Source organism: Ovis aries, chromosome 17 (assembly GCF_016772045.2).
Source record: "Ovis aries strain OAR_USU_Benz2616 breed Rambouillet chromosome 17, ARS-UI_Ramb_v3.0, whole genome shotgun sequence".
NCBI classification, from domain to species: domain Eukaryota; kingdom Metazoa; phylum Chordata; class Mammalia; order Artiodactyla; family Bovidae; genus Ovis; species Ovis aries.
In genome coordinates, this window is record NC_056070.1 from 54076351 (window position 1) to 54089424 (window position 13074).

Consider the following 13074-nt stretch of genomic DNA (forward strand, 5'->3'; position numbering starts at 1 on the left):
GGTGATGTCCATGTGTAGAGTCTTCTCTTGTGTTGTTGGAAGAGGGTGTTTGCTATGACCAGTGCATTGTCTTGGCAAAACTCCATTAGTCTTTGCCCTGCTTCATTCCGCATTCCAAGGCCAAATTTGCCTGTTACTCCAGGTGTTTCTTGACTTCCTACTTTTGCATTCCATTCCCCTATAATGAAAAGGACATCTTTTTTGGCAGTTAGTTCTAAAAGGTCTTGTAGGTCTTCATAGAACCGTTCAAATTCAGCTTCTTCAGGATTACTGGTTGGGGCATAGACTTGGATAACTGTGATATTGAATGGTTTTTCCTGTGGTCATGTATGGATGTGAGAGTTGGACTGTGAAGAAGGTTGAGTGCCGAAGAATTGATGCTTTTGAACTGTGGTGTTGGAGAAGACTCTTGAGAGTCCCTTAGACTGCAAGGAGATACAACCAGTCCATTCTGAAGGAGATCAGCCCTGGGATTTCTTTGGAAGGAATGATGCTAAAGCTGAAACTCCAGTACTTTGGCCACTTCATGCGAAGTGTTGACTCATTGGAAAAGACTCTGATGCTGGGAGAGATTGGGGGCAGGAGGAGAAGGGGACGACCGAGTATGAGATGGCTGGATGGCATCACTGACTCGATGGACGTGAGTCTGAGTGAACTCCGGGAGTTGGTGATGGAGAGGGAGGCCTGGCGTGCTGTGATTCATGAGGTCGCAAAGAGTCTGACACGACTGAGCGACTGAACTGAGCTGAACTGAACTGATCTAAACCAGTGGTTTATTACAGGGATAATTGTGCACCCTCAGGGAACATTTGGCAACGTTTAGAGACATTTTTAGTTGTCATGATTGTGGGAGTGCTGAGTGAGTGAGTGAGCAAAAGTCACTCAGTTGTGTCTGACTCTTTGCGACCCCATGGACTTTACAGTCCATGGAATTCTCCAGGCCAGAGTACTGGAGTGGATAGCCATTCCCTTCTCCAGGAGATCTTCCAAACCCAGGGATCGAACCCAGGTCTCAGGCATTGCAGGCAGATTCTTTACCAGCTGAGCCACCAGGAAATGCTACTGGCATCTAATGGTCAGGGAGGCTGCCAAACATCTGACAATACACAGATCAACCCCCTACAACAAAGAATTTTCTGGTCCAGAATGTCAGTAGTGCCCAGAGCTGAGAAAATCTGGTCTATATGGTGTTGGCACCTCAGCTCTAAGTTCAACTGTAAATGGTGAAATCAAGGGCCACAGTGTAAGACACATAGTAGGTACTCAATGAATGTTTGATAACCACATGAATGAGTGAATGATCAAATGAATGATCATATTTTACGTTTGTAATTTGGCCAAGTGCCTGGTACAGGCCTGTGTTAGAATGGCTGTTCATAAATGGTTATTGACTCACTTCTCTAAATGTCCCCGCTGAAGAGCACCTGGGCAGCAGCTGGGAACGACATCTTCCTGGCTGGGAGCCAAGATGGCCTCACAGCACCGGTTTGGGGTTACAATCAATTGCTGTGGGCAGCCACAGAGTGACAGAGCTGACAGTGTTTCTCCACATAGTGATGGATTCATTGCTTTCTCTCCTGCCCTTCTTTTCTCAGACTCTCTGCAGAGAAGGGTTTATAAGGCTGAGCTGAGAGCTTGTGGATTCAGCTCTTTAGGAAAAGGAGGAAAAAATGAACCTGGACTAAGGATTATTGTTCATATATTTGAGGATCAAGAGCCAGTCAGAATTAGAGACAGGGATGGAGGGGAGGGGGCTTCCCAGGTGGCTTAATGGAAAAGAATCCACCTGCTAAGGCAGGAGACTCAGGTTCCACCTCTGGGTTGGAAAGATCCCCTGGAGAAGGAAATGGCAACCCACTCGAGTGTTCTTGCCTGGGAAATCACATGGACAGAGGAGCCTGGCAGGATACAGTCCATGGGATTGCAAAAAGAATCAGATATGACTTAGTGACTAAACAACAACAACATAGAAGGTTGGGGGAGCAGGACTCTGCTTCATCACTACACTTCTTCTAATTCATTTATAAAACAAATATTTAATGAGTGTCAGCAACTCTTTGGGGGTTTATGTGAGTTAACTAAAGAGATCAAAATCCTTCCTCTGTTGAAGTTTATATTCTAAAGAAACAGGCTGAACAGTAGACCCTAATATAGTGTGTGTGTGATTTTCCTATGGAGAAAATTCAAACGAGGAAGGGAGATAAGATGTATTGAGGGATGAACTTAACACAACCTCTATCTAGTTCCAAAACATATTCTTTTTAAATGTTATTTATTTACATATTTATTTGGCTATACCAGGTCTTAGTTGCAGCACGTAAGGTCTTTAGTTGTGGCATGCGAACTTTTGATCTAGTTCCCTGACCAGGGATTGAATCCTGGCCCCTTGCTTTGGGAGCATGAAATCTTAGTCACTGGACCACCAGGGAAGTCCCCCTGTATTGCTGGGTCGTATATTTAATTTTTTGAAGAACCACCAAACTGTTTTCTCCAGTAGCTGCACCGTTTTACATTCCCACCAGCAATGTCTGAGGGCTCTAATTTCTCCACAATGCCAACACTTGTAATTTTCCATTTTGTAAATAACAGTGATCCTAGTGGTATGAAGTGGTATCTTATGTGGCTTTGATTTGCATTTCCCTAATGCAGATTATTAGGTGTTGAGCCTTTTTTCATGTGCTTATTGGCCATTTTTATGTCTTCTTGGAGAAACATCAAGTCTTCTGCCCACTATTTGAATTGGGTTTTCTGTCTTTTGTCATTGAGATGCAAGATTTGAGGGTGAATTTTTAAATAGGGCAGTCGAGAAAGGCCTCCCTTAGGAAGATGACATTGTTTTTTTTAAAACGATATTTATTCATTTGGCAGCACTGGGTCTTAGCTGCATCATGCGGGATCTTTGATCTTCATTGCAGCATGTAGGATCTTTAGTTATGGCTGGCGAACTCTTAGTTCCACGACCAGGGATTGAACCTTAGCCACCTGCATTGGGAGTGGGAAGTCTTAGCCACTCACTGGATCACCAGAGAAGTCCAGAAGTGTTACCAGAAGAGTGTGCGGGGTCCAGCTGCTCGCCCCTCAAAAGCCAATAACCAGGCCAGGATGGTGAAAAGGAAAGTTTGCTTTATTTCAGATGCCAGCAACTGGGTGGAGGGGAGGGCAGACATCTGTCCAAAGGCCAACTCCCTCCCCTTACACTGAGAACCAGTGGGGTAAGAGCTTTTATAGACAGAAGGATGGGCCTACCTGTAGAAACAGTACAGTCACCTCTTACAGTCATCTTCAAACAGGTCACTGGGGTATGACCAGCATCATCTTGATTGTTTTAGACACAGTTAATCTTCAATTCCAGGGTCCATTTGTTCCCATTTCTTTGAGGCTAATTCTCAGAATTGTGGCAGCTTATGTCGTGGGTACAATCTGGTTATCATATAGTTAACTTCTTCACCCTGGTGTTCTAGTAGATGTAAGACAGGTCACAGGACGGGACTCAGAATATTATCTATAGCCCTTGAGAAAGAACTAAAGGTCCTTGGCTATGTTTAATGACTACATTATTATTTTTTGGTCTCCGTTGTTTTCCTTTGTTTCTGTATTTCTCATTTCTCTAATTAAACTTATTCATTGACTAAAGTTTTCTACAGACAAAAGGCAGACAGAGGACATGGGGTGGTGGGGGGTGGGGCGGGAAGGACCACAGGGTCCTGTTCCATTTTAGAAGATGACTTTAAAACAATTTTTATTTATTTAGTTTTGGCTGTGCTGGGTCTTTGTTGCTGTGCTCAGGCTACTCTCTAGTTGTGATGTGCGGGCTTCTCGTTGTGGTGGCTTCTCTTGTTGCAAAGCACAGACTCTAGAGTGCAGCCTCAGTAGTTGGGGCTCCGAGGCTTAGCTGCCTGAACGCATGTGGAAGCTTCCTGGACCAGGGGTCAAACCCATGTTCCCTGCATTGGCAAGTGGATTCTCAACCACTGGACCACGAGGGAAATCCAGAAGATGACCAAGTGAAGACCTTAGGAGGTGAGGGAGCAAACCCTCTGGATGCCTGGGAAGAGCATTGCACACAGAGGGAACAGTGAGTGCAAATGCCATGAGGAAAGTCATTTTCACTTGTCTTTAATTCTATTTTCCTGTCTGTCAATGGAGAAAAATAAGACCATGAAGATAATATCACATAAAATATTGGCAAATTATCAACACCTGGGCTTACTCACACTTTAATAAGGTACAGCTAACCCTTCAGTGGGGGCTTCCTAGGTGGCTCAGTGGGTAAAGAACCTGCCTGCAATGATGCAGGAGATGCCGGAGATATAGGTTCAATTCCTGGGTTGGGACCATCCCCTGGAGAAGGGCATGGCAAACTACTTCAGTACTCTTACCTGGAGAATCCCATGGACAGAGGAGCCTGGCAGGCTACTGTCCATAGATCTCAAAGAGTTGGATGTGACTGAACACAGCACAGCACACAGCCCTTCAATAACACAGGAGTTAGAGGCACCAACCCTGTGCATAGCTGAAAATCCCAGTGTAACTTATAGTCAACTCTCCATATCTGTGGTTCATCCACATCTGCAGGTTCAATCAACGACAGTATTCACTATTGAACAAAGTCCTCATGGAAGTGGGTGAGGGCAGTTCAAACCTATTCAAGGGTCAACTATACTTCTCAGAGCTTCAATCTGTTCACTTGTAAAACAGGAATGATAATTGCTATCTACTGCACAGTGTTCTTTCAAGAATCAAATGAAATAATATACCCAGTTAGGGCCTGGCACACAGTCATGCTCGTAAATGGGTTTGAACCTAGATCAGGAGGACTTCAAATCCTGAAGCCTCCAGGTATAAAATGATTTCTAGGAGAGTCTGAGGGGTTTCGTGGCTGGAGGTCTGCAGTCGAGCCGGACACAGACTACCATATACCCTCCTCTGTGCTCCTTTTGTTTTTAAGAATGTGATTTGTTTATATACTAACACCAGTCAGGGGGATTAGAGTCTGAATGCTAGCTTTTACCAAGGGACTTTAGGCAAATTTCTTAATCTCTTTGAACTCAATTTTCTCATTTGTGCCTCAATATTGTTGACAGAATTGAAGAGCATATATGTGTCACAGGAGAATTGACAGATGATGTGTATGAGTGCCAACGGCATGTATGAGGTGCTCAAATAATTTCTTTCTTTCATTGCTTCATCCTATGTCTGTCTGCCCAGCAAATGCCATCTGAGGCATTAAAAAACGCCACAAGATTACCTTTAATCATCCCTTCAACACATGTTGCCATGATGTTTTGCCTTTTTTTTTTTTTTTTTTTTTGTGGCAGGCAAATGTGGGCTTTGGGGTCTCAGGTGAGAGTTGAGATCATGGTTACTGTTCTTAACCAGCTACTGGACCTTGAGCAAGAGTCTTAACCTCTCTGAGCTTTAGTTTCCTGGCCTGCCTTACAAAGCAGTTGTAAGGATATGAAATCATTTTTTGTAAAGCATCCAGCACCCAACAGAACTCGTAGCCTCAGGGCCAATGGAGGGCACCTTGGTATGAAGAAAAGCTTGGGAGTTGCAAGCAGTTTGGGTGGTGAGGGAAGAACAGGAGAGAAAAATCCCAGACTGTCTAGAAAATCTGAGAACCTAGCAAGACTGAAGCATAGTGAGTGAGCTTCTAGTCCTCATTTTTCTCCCTTTGGAAAAAGCTAAGAATCAGGAGTCCCTAGCGTTCTGTCCAAGGCTAGCTCTGTGCCCTCAGGCAAGTCGCGTTCCCTCTCTGAACCTCAGTTCCCTGGGGTCCCTCTGGGACCCTCTTCTCTTTATCCATCTGTGGCACCACTAATGACCAGTAGAGGGTAGCGGTGAACTATGGAGTCTTTGCCTCCAAGTCTGTTTTGCTTGCCTTCTTGCTAAAGTCCCATCTGGGACAAGAAAACTGTGGGAAATAGTAATAGTAATATGTTTCTCTTTTTCAAAGAGCCACATTTTATCCTCACCGCACAGTCAGAACGAGGTCTCGCCATAGTACAAAAACGAGAAAGCAGAACCTCAGAAACAAGAAATTTAATCAACAGAAAATGTTGGTCATACCACATCTTAAATTTAGAACATTCCAATGCTAGAAACAGCATTGCTGTATGTCTTATCTGCTTAGTATTGATAACTTACTACCTACTTTATGGTTCAGGAAGTGTTTTCTGATCCTCGGTATCAGGGGATTCTCCTCTTGTTCTCCCCAGCTTACAGATAAGCAAACTGAGGCTTCTAGAGGTTATGTTATTTGGCTTAGTATTTTCTTAACTTAAAAGCACCATCTGAGAGACTGTTTGGTAGACTCCCCAAAATATTAGCTTAACAACTATAGACATTGGTGTTTTGCAGCAGTTTTCATATGGTGAGACCCAGTGGGTTCAAGTCCAGATATTGCTCGTTTTGCAAAAGAAATTAAGCTCCTCTCGTTGTCTCAGCATCTCTACAGGTTATCAGCAATTTCACATGGCACTGGAAACTGTTTTAGATCAGCAGTGGTACTCAAAAGAGGCTATCAAGTGATATACCTGTCCCAAACTCCAGATTCTGATATTTACCCTCAACCACCCTTTTGGCCTTGCCCCATAGCATGTGGGATCTTAGTTCCCTAACCAGGGTTGGAACCTGCACCCCCTGCACTGGAAGCACAGAGTCTTAATCACTGGACCACCAGGGAAGTCCCCAGATTCTCACTTTTTGGATGGTCCTTTTATTGTATGTGTGTGCAATGCCTTTAATAGACCCCTGGGTTGGTTAAGATGCTGTAACAGAAAGGCACAACTCGCATGAGCTTAAGCATTAAGGAACGTTTTTACTTCATGCAACAAGTAAACTCCAAGGTGGCACATGCAACAACTCAACATTAGCAGAGTTATCCTGCCCCTGAATGTCACTAATGCCGAGGGTGAGAAACCCTGGGTTGGACTGATCAGTGCAGGGCTTGGGGCTGGAATCCTCTTCCATGACGCGCGTGGCAGTGAGGATGAGGCAAAGGACTCCACATAAAATCGAGGTTTGGAGAGTCTGAAGGAGGAAAGGGGGACTGGCTTTGGGGAAGAGAATCAACAGTCTCTAAGCCCTGTTGCTGTTATTACTAACATGGCTTCCAGTGAGCTCCAACTGGCTCTTACACTATCTGTGCCCTGTTGCGGGGAGTTAGGAGGCATATCAGAATTAACCCTTAGTCGTTACCTTCACCGTGCTTATAGTCTAGATGTTTAAACCAGACTCACATTACTGCCTTTTATCATAATCTTTTCCCTAATTGTAGAAAATACTGAAAAGAATTAAGAAAAGCCAGAATCACCCATAACCCATCAAAATAGCTACCACTAACATTTTTTGTTTATTTCATTCTTATCTTGACCCCACTTTCTAATTATCGCAATTCATGTAAATTATCTCTGCATTCAGTCATCCAACAGCTATGGAGTTGAGTGCGGGTGTGTGTCGTTCAGATGCTCAGTGTATTAGGAGTTCCCAGAAGAACAATTTCACTGTAGCCCAGAATGGTTGAATAGGTGAGGCTCTATCTGGGTCTTGAAGTCAGTTGGAATGAAGAAAGAGGGTCTGAAGATGGCCTTCCAGTGAGAGGAAGGGAATGTCCCAGGAAGAAGGCAGGGCAGGTGGGAGTAGAGAAGAAAACTGATGCACACTGGGAAGGCTAGAGGGAAGGAGTCAGTGGTAGGGAAGAGCCTAGGTGTACTGAACATGGTTCTTTGTCCGTCTAGAATTCATCTCCCTTCTGATAACAGCACCTGCTTTTCCTTTGGGTCATCTCTCCTCCACTGTCAAATAGAAGCTTCTGTTTGGTTGTAGCTAACCCACCCCCTTGTTTGGAAGTGGTCAATCAAAACACCACATTTCTCTGGCCAGTGATTGGCTCGGGGTGCATGGCTAGATCAGGCCAATCAGGACCGATGAGACTTAATTCCTGTTTGTCCCCGCTGGTCTCAAAAAAGCAGCTCTTTTTCCACTGGATTGGAAAGTAACAGGTGAAGCTTACCTTGCCATTGTGAGTGGAATGGCTGCCTGAGAATAAAGGCAACACAGTAAAGTGTCGATAAAGAGAACTGGAGAAGGATTGACAGAGTCCTTGGGACAACATTTGAGCTCCTGCATCCAGTTATGCTTAAAGCCTATGGCTCATTTGGATTAGCTCATTAGTTACATGAGCTAATAAACTGTCTTTTTGCTTAAGCTAGTTTCAGCAAACTTTCTGTCTTTTGCAACTAAAAGCTCTAACACACTTTGCAGTCTAAAGTAATGGATAAATATCAAACTTAGAGTCAGAAGGAATTTGCTCTGCCACTAACCAGCTGTGTTCTTGGGCACTGCCCTTCACCCCTCTAAGACGACTCTCAAAAATGGAGGAAATAGGACTTCCCTGGTGGTTCAGTGGATAAGATCCACCTGCCAATTCAGGGAACACAGGTTCGATCTCTGGATTGGGAAGATCCCACACGCTCTGGGGAGTGGGCCACAACTACTGAACTCCACGCGCCCTAAAGCCCATGCCCTGCAACAAGAGAAGCCACTGCAAAGAGAAGCCAGTGCACCATAGAGAAGAGTAGCCTCCACTCACTGCAACCAGAGAAAGCCTGTGTGCGGCAACAAAGACCCAGCAAAGCCAAAAAAAAAAAATTTTTTTTTAAACAAAGAAGTATGTTTTTTAAACTACACTTAAAATAAATAGATGGAGGAAATATGAGCCTCTTGGGTTATTAGAAGTGAATGACAGTGCTTTGCCAACTGAAAGGAAATAAAAATGTAGAGATCTGTTATGAAATTGCAGGGATAATTTTAGGAAGATTTGAGAAGGGCTAAAAAAGGATGACAAGCTTAAAGGTAAACTTGGATGCTATGGGCAGCAGGAGATGATTTAAGTGACTGAAATGGGAGCAGGTACAAGAAAGAAGGTAGGGTTCCGCATCTACACTCTGCTCTTCAATAGGTGCATGAGACAAAGGATGTCATTCTATGAAGAATGGCAGCACAAAGGCGATGGTCATCAGCAACTGACCCCGGCTTCATGGTAGGAAGTGATGGGCACTGTGACAGACAGGTCAGTGCACGTCCCATCTGAAGGGGGCACCCTCTTCTCACCTTCAGCCAACCTGCCATACAGTATATCCCGATTTCCTAAAATTTCAGTGGAACCCAGAAATCTAGACAGTCCCAATGAATATAATTGAGTATCACTGGTTTTGACTCTTCTCTTCCTGAAATATCTCAATTTTCAAATGTTGGTTTGTTTGTTTAGCATTCTATGAGGCAAACACAACTAGTCTATCTGTCAGACTTAGCCCTGGAGATGCTAGTTTTTTGTTTCTTGGTTAGATGCCAAGATGAATCTTAGTGGGAAGGATGAGAGGGTGGCTAGTAGGGAGATGTCTGTACAAAACAGAAAGGTTGCGCAGGAGGAGCTCCATCTTCTCCTGAGAAGCAATTCCGTGAACATCTGTTGAATCCTCACATGAACCTTATGAGATAAGGCAAGTTAATTCTATTATGCGGATGGGGAAACTGAGGCTCAGAGAGTGCTCACATCCATAGACTACAAAGTGGACCCTCAAGGCTGCACTCTTTACCTCTTCACTGATGGTACCCAAGTTGGGGCTGACTTCGAAACTCAAGACATTGCAGGGAAAAAAGAACCCTTTTGCTTCAAGGATGCCCAGCTGGCATTGTTACCCACTGCATCTCCAGCGCCTTTTCAATCTCCTGTCTTAAGGAGAATGTAGCTACTGGGCAGCACTTCTCTGATGACGTGCCAGCCACGGAGTGCACCGCTTAGAGCTCCTTCAGGACAGCTCTGCTTCGAAGAGCATGGTTGACCGACAGCACTAGTTATCCCTCTGGATCCACCAGGTTCATGCCAAGGTCATACCTCCCCGGGTATGCTCCCAGCTAATGACAGTGCTAGTGAAGCCCCACGGCCTCCTGACCTGGAATCCCTCTTCCAGACTATGGCTGGGGAACTCCCGTTGAGCATGGCCAAAACTTTCTTAGAACCGTGCTGCTGTCCAAGGCTCTTCCTACCCTATCCTCCTGTCCCCTTCTCCTGCCAAAGGTATCAGACCAGCCTCACAATCTGAACAGTCTCTTGCCTTCCCTCCCTCCCTTCCCCTCTATCCTTCATAGGCATAAATAAATAAATCCTCAGTATGTTTCTTGCTGATCTATGCCCATCTTAGCACCTGCTTCTCAGGGGATCTGCGCACAGATGACTTCCATTTTGTGAAATAAGCCAGTGAAGTCTACAATCATACAAATCCAGAGTCATCTGTTAGAACAAGGAAATAGGGTTTCGCACTGTAATGTTTAGGCCCATGGGCTTTGGAATCAGAATGATCAGGGTGTAAGCCCTACTCTCCAGTGGTATGACTTTAAGGAAGTTTTATAACCCACGCTGAGTCTCTATTTCCTCATTTGTTGAAAAAAGTGATTCTCAAAAAAAAAAAAAAAAAAGTGATTCTCAACCAGAAGTCATTTGTCCTCCAGGAATATCTGACAATGTCTAGAGGTGCTTTTTGGTTGTTAGAACTGGAGGAACTGGAGGTGGGTGAGTATTGATAATGACGTCTATTGGGTAGAGGCCATGCTAAGTCGCTTCAGTTGTGTCCAACTCTGTGCGACCCCATGGACTGCAGCCTGTCAGCTCCTCCATCCATAGGATTCTCCAGGCTAGAATACTACATTGGGTTGCTATGCCCACCTCCAGGGGAATCCTCCTGACCAGTGTCTCCTACATCTCCTACACTGGCAGGCAGGTTCTTTACCACTAGCGCTACCTGGAAAACCCTGGGTAGAGGCCAGGGATGTTGGTAAGTATCCTACAGTGTGCAGAGCAGTCTCCCCAACACACACACAGCAAAGAATAATCCAACCCAAAATGTCCATAGCTCTGAGGCTGAAAACCCTGTATACAATGGAGATGGTAATGGTAGCTAATTCTAAAAGCTGTTGTAAGGATCCAGTGGGATCATATGTTCAATATCTGTCATTTCTGTTCCCCCACTCCCTTGTAAACTCCACAATGGCAGGGACTGGATGATTTAAGATCAACATTTGGTATCACTAATGACTAGAACATGGAAGGTACTAAGTAAATTATTATGAATTAAAATGCTTATCAGATGAGTGCAGATCAATAAATGGTAACTGTTATTATTATTGATGTTATTATTTTTACAATTATCATCATCATCAACACTGTCTTTTCAGACCCTGGCTCAATGCATGGGGCATAACTGGTCCTCAGTATTTGTTGAATGAGTGAATGAATGAATGCATGAGAAATGAAGGGGTATTTACTCATTAACTGCTAATTTATGTGTTTTGGAGTGATATTGGAAACTCTTGGGAACCAAGCCCTGTCTTTTTTTTTTTTTTTTTCCCAAAGAGGAATTTCTGTTCGTCAAAGAAATTACTTGAGAGGACTGAGACCACAGCCAGCCAGAGTCACGGGCCTGACTCAAAGTCATGTAGAGTTTAGGACGCACATCTTGCTTGGCTTAGGCAAAAAAGGAAAACGGGCCAGGTTTTGTGCGAACTCGCTGTGAAACAAGAGCTGTTTTCAGGGCTCAGGAACACGCTCTGTCCCATGTTTAATTTCTTCCATCTGTCTGGTATCTGACCTCTGCTGCCCTCTAAGCCATTGCCACACATTGTCTGCGCACGTTCCCATATAAGGTGATCTCTCTATTTCTTTCTCTTCCTCTCTTCCCCTCGCCCTCTCTTTCTCAGGGTTGGGCTGCCGCAGCACTTCCTCCACCCTGCTCTCTCTCGGCCTTCCCTGGCAAGCTCTGCAGTGAGGATGGATGGCTGGAGAGCGGGAAGGGGCAGGGGGCTGCCAAGGAATGTGGCAGGTTTATTTTTGTTCGGGATGCATTCTTTGCCAGGCCTGCAGTCCCCAGCCACTTGGGGATGTCACATGCTGATAAGACAGTGGGGGGTGACTGAGACCTGCGGCTCAAATCTGCAACACCCCAGGTGTGAGACATCGTCACAGAATGGGGAGGGCAGGGAGTGGGGTAGGCAGGGACTCTGAGGTCATGGGACTTGCCTCTTCCCACTGCCCTGCGCCTGATTCCGGGAAAGAAGTCTAATCCTTCAGAGAAGCAATTGCAGGAATTGAGATCTGTAACCACGTAGGGCCATCTCTGGGCAAAACCCAACATCTGTGGCTGAGTGGAGAAGAGCCAGGTGTCAGGGTGAAATTATTAGCTGTGTGACCTTGGGTAAACTGACTGACTTCTCTGACTCTCAGTTTCCTTATCTGTCAAAACAATATCAACAAATCTACTCGATAGTATTCTAGCGTCATAGTGTAATGTAAACTTCATGTGGCAGCAATTATTATCCTGTTCACTGTTGTTTCACCAGCATACAGTAGGAGCTCAAGTGTATTAAACAAATTAAGTGACATAGTTCTTTTAAATGCTCAGCACCCAGTAAATGATAACTTATTATTATTCAACAACAGATGCTTCTTAAGCACCTGTCTAGACCCAGGCCTTGATAGGTACTGGGGATATAATGGTGAACAAGACAGACAAGGTCCCTGCCCTCAGAGAACTTATATTCTAATGGGAGAGATGTGTAGTAAAGTAAATTAAATTCTGAGAGTATAAAGTGCTATAGAAGATATTAAAAAAATGAATGTGGAAGAATGTGGAGTTTTAAAATATATATATTTATTTACTTGGCTGTGTCAGATCTTAGTTGTGGCATGAGGGCTTCTCTCTAGTTGTGGGGCATGTGTTCCAGAGTAGGTGGGCTCAGTAGTTGCAGTATGCAGGCCTCGTTGCCCCGTGGCATGAGGGATCTTAGTTCCCTGGCCAGGGATCAAACCCAAGTTGCCTGCACTGGAAGGCGGATTCTTAACCACTGGACCACCAGGGAAGTCCCAGAGTGTGTTTTTTAAAACCTTTTGACTGTGACTCACAGTAAGAAATATGTTTATTCTGTGACTCAGTGAACACACATGTACGTTTACTACGCTGAAATAAAACTTTCACATAAACTGTGGTAGATTGTCTGTGAAGATGTCTACCAGGAATC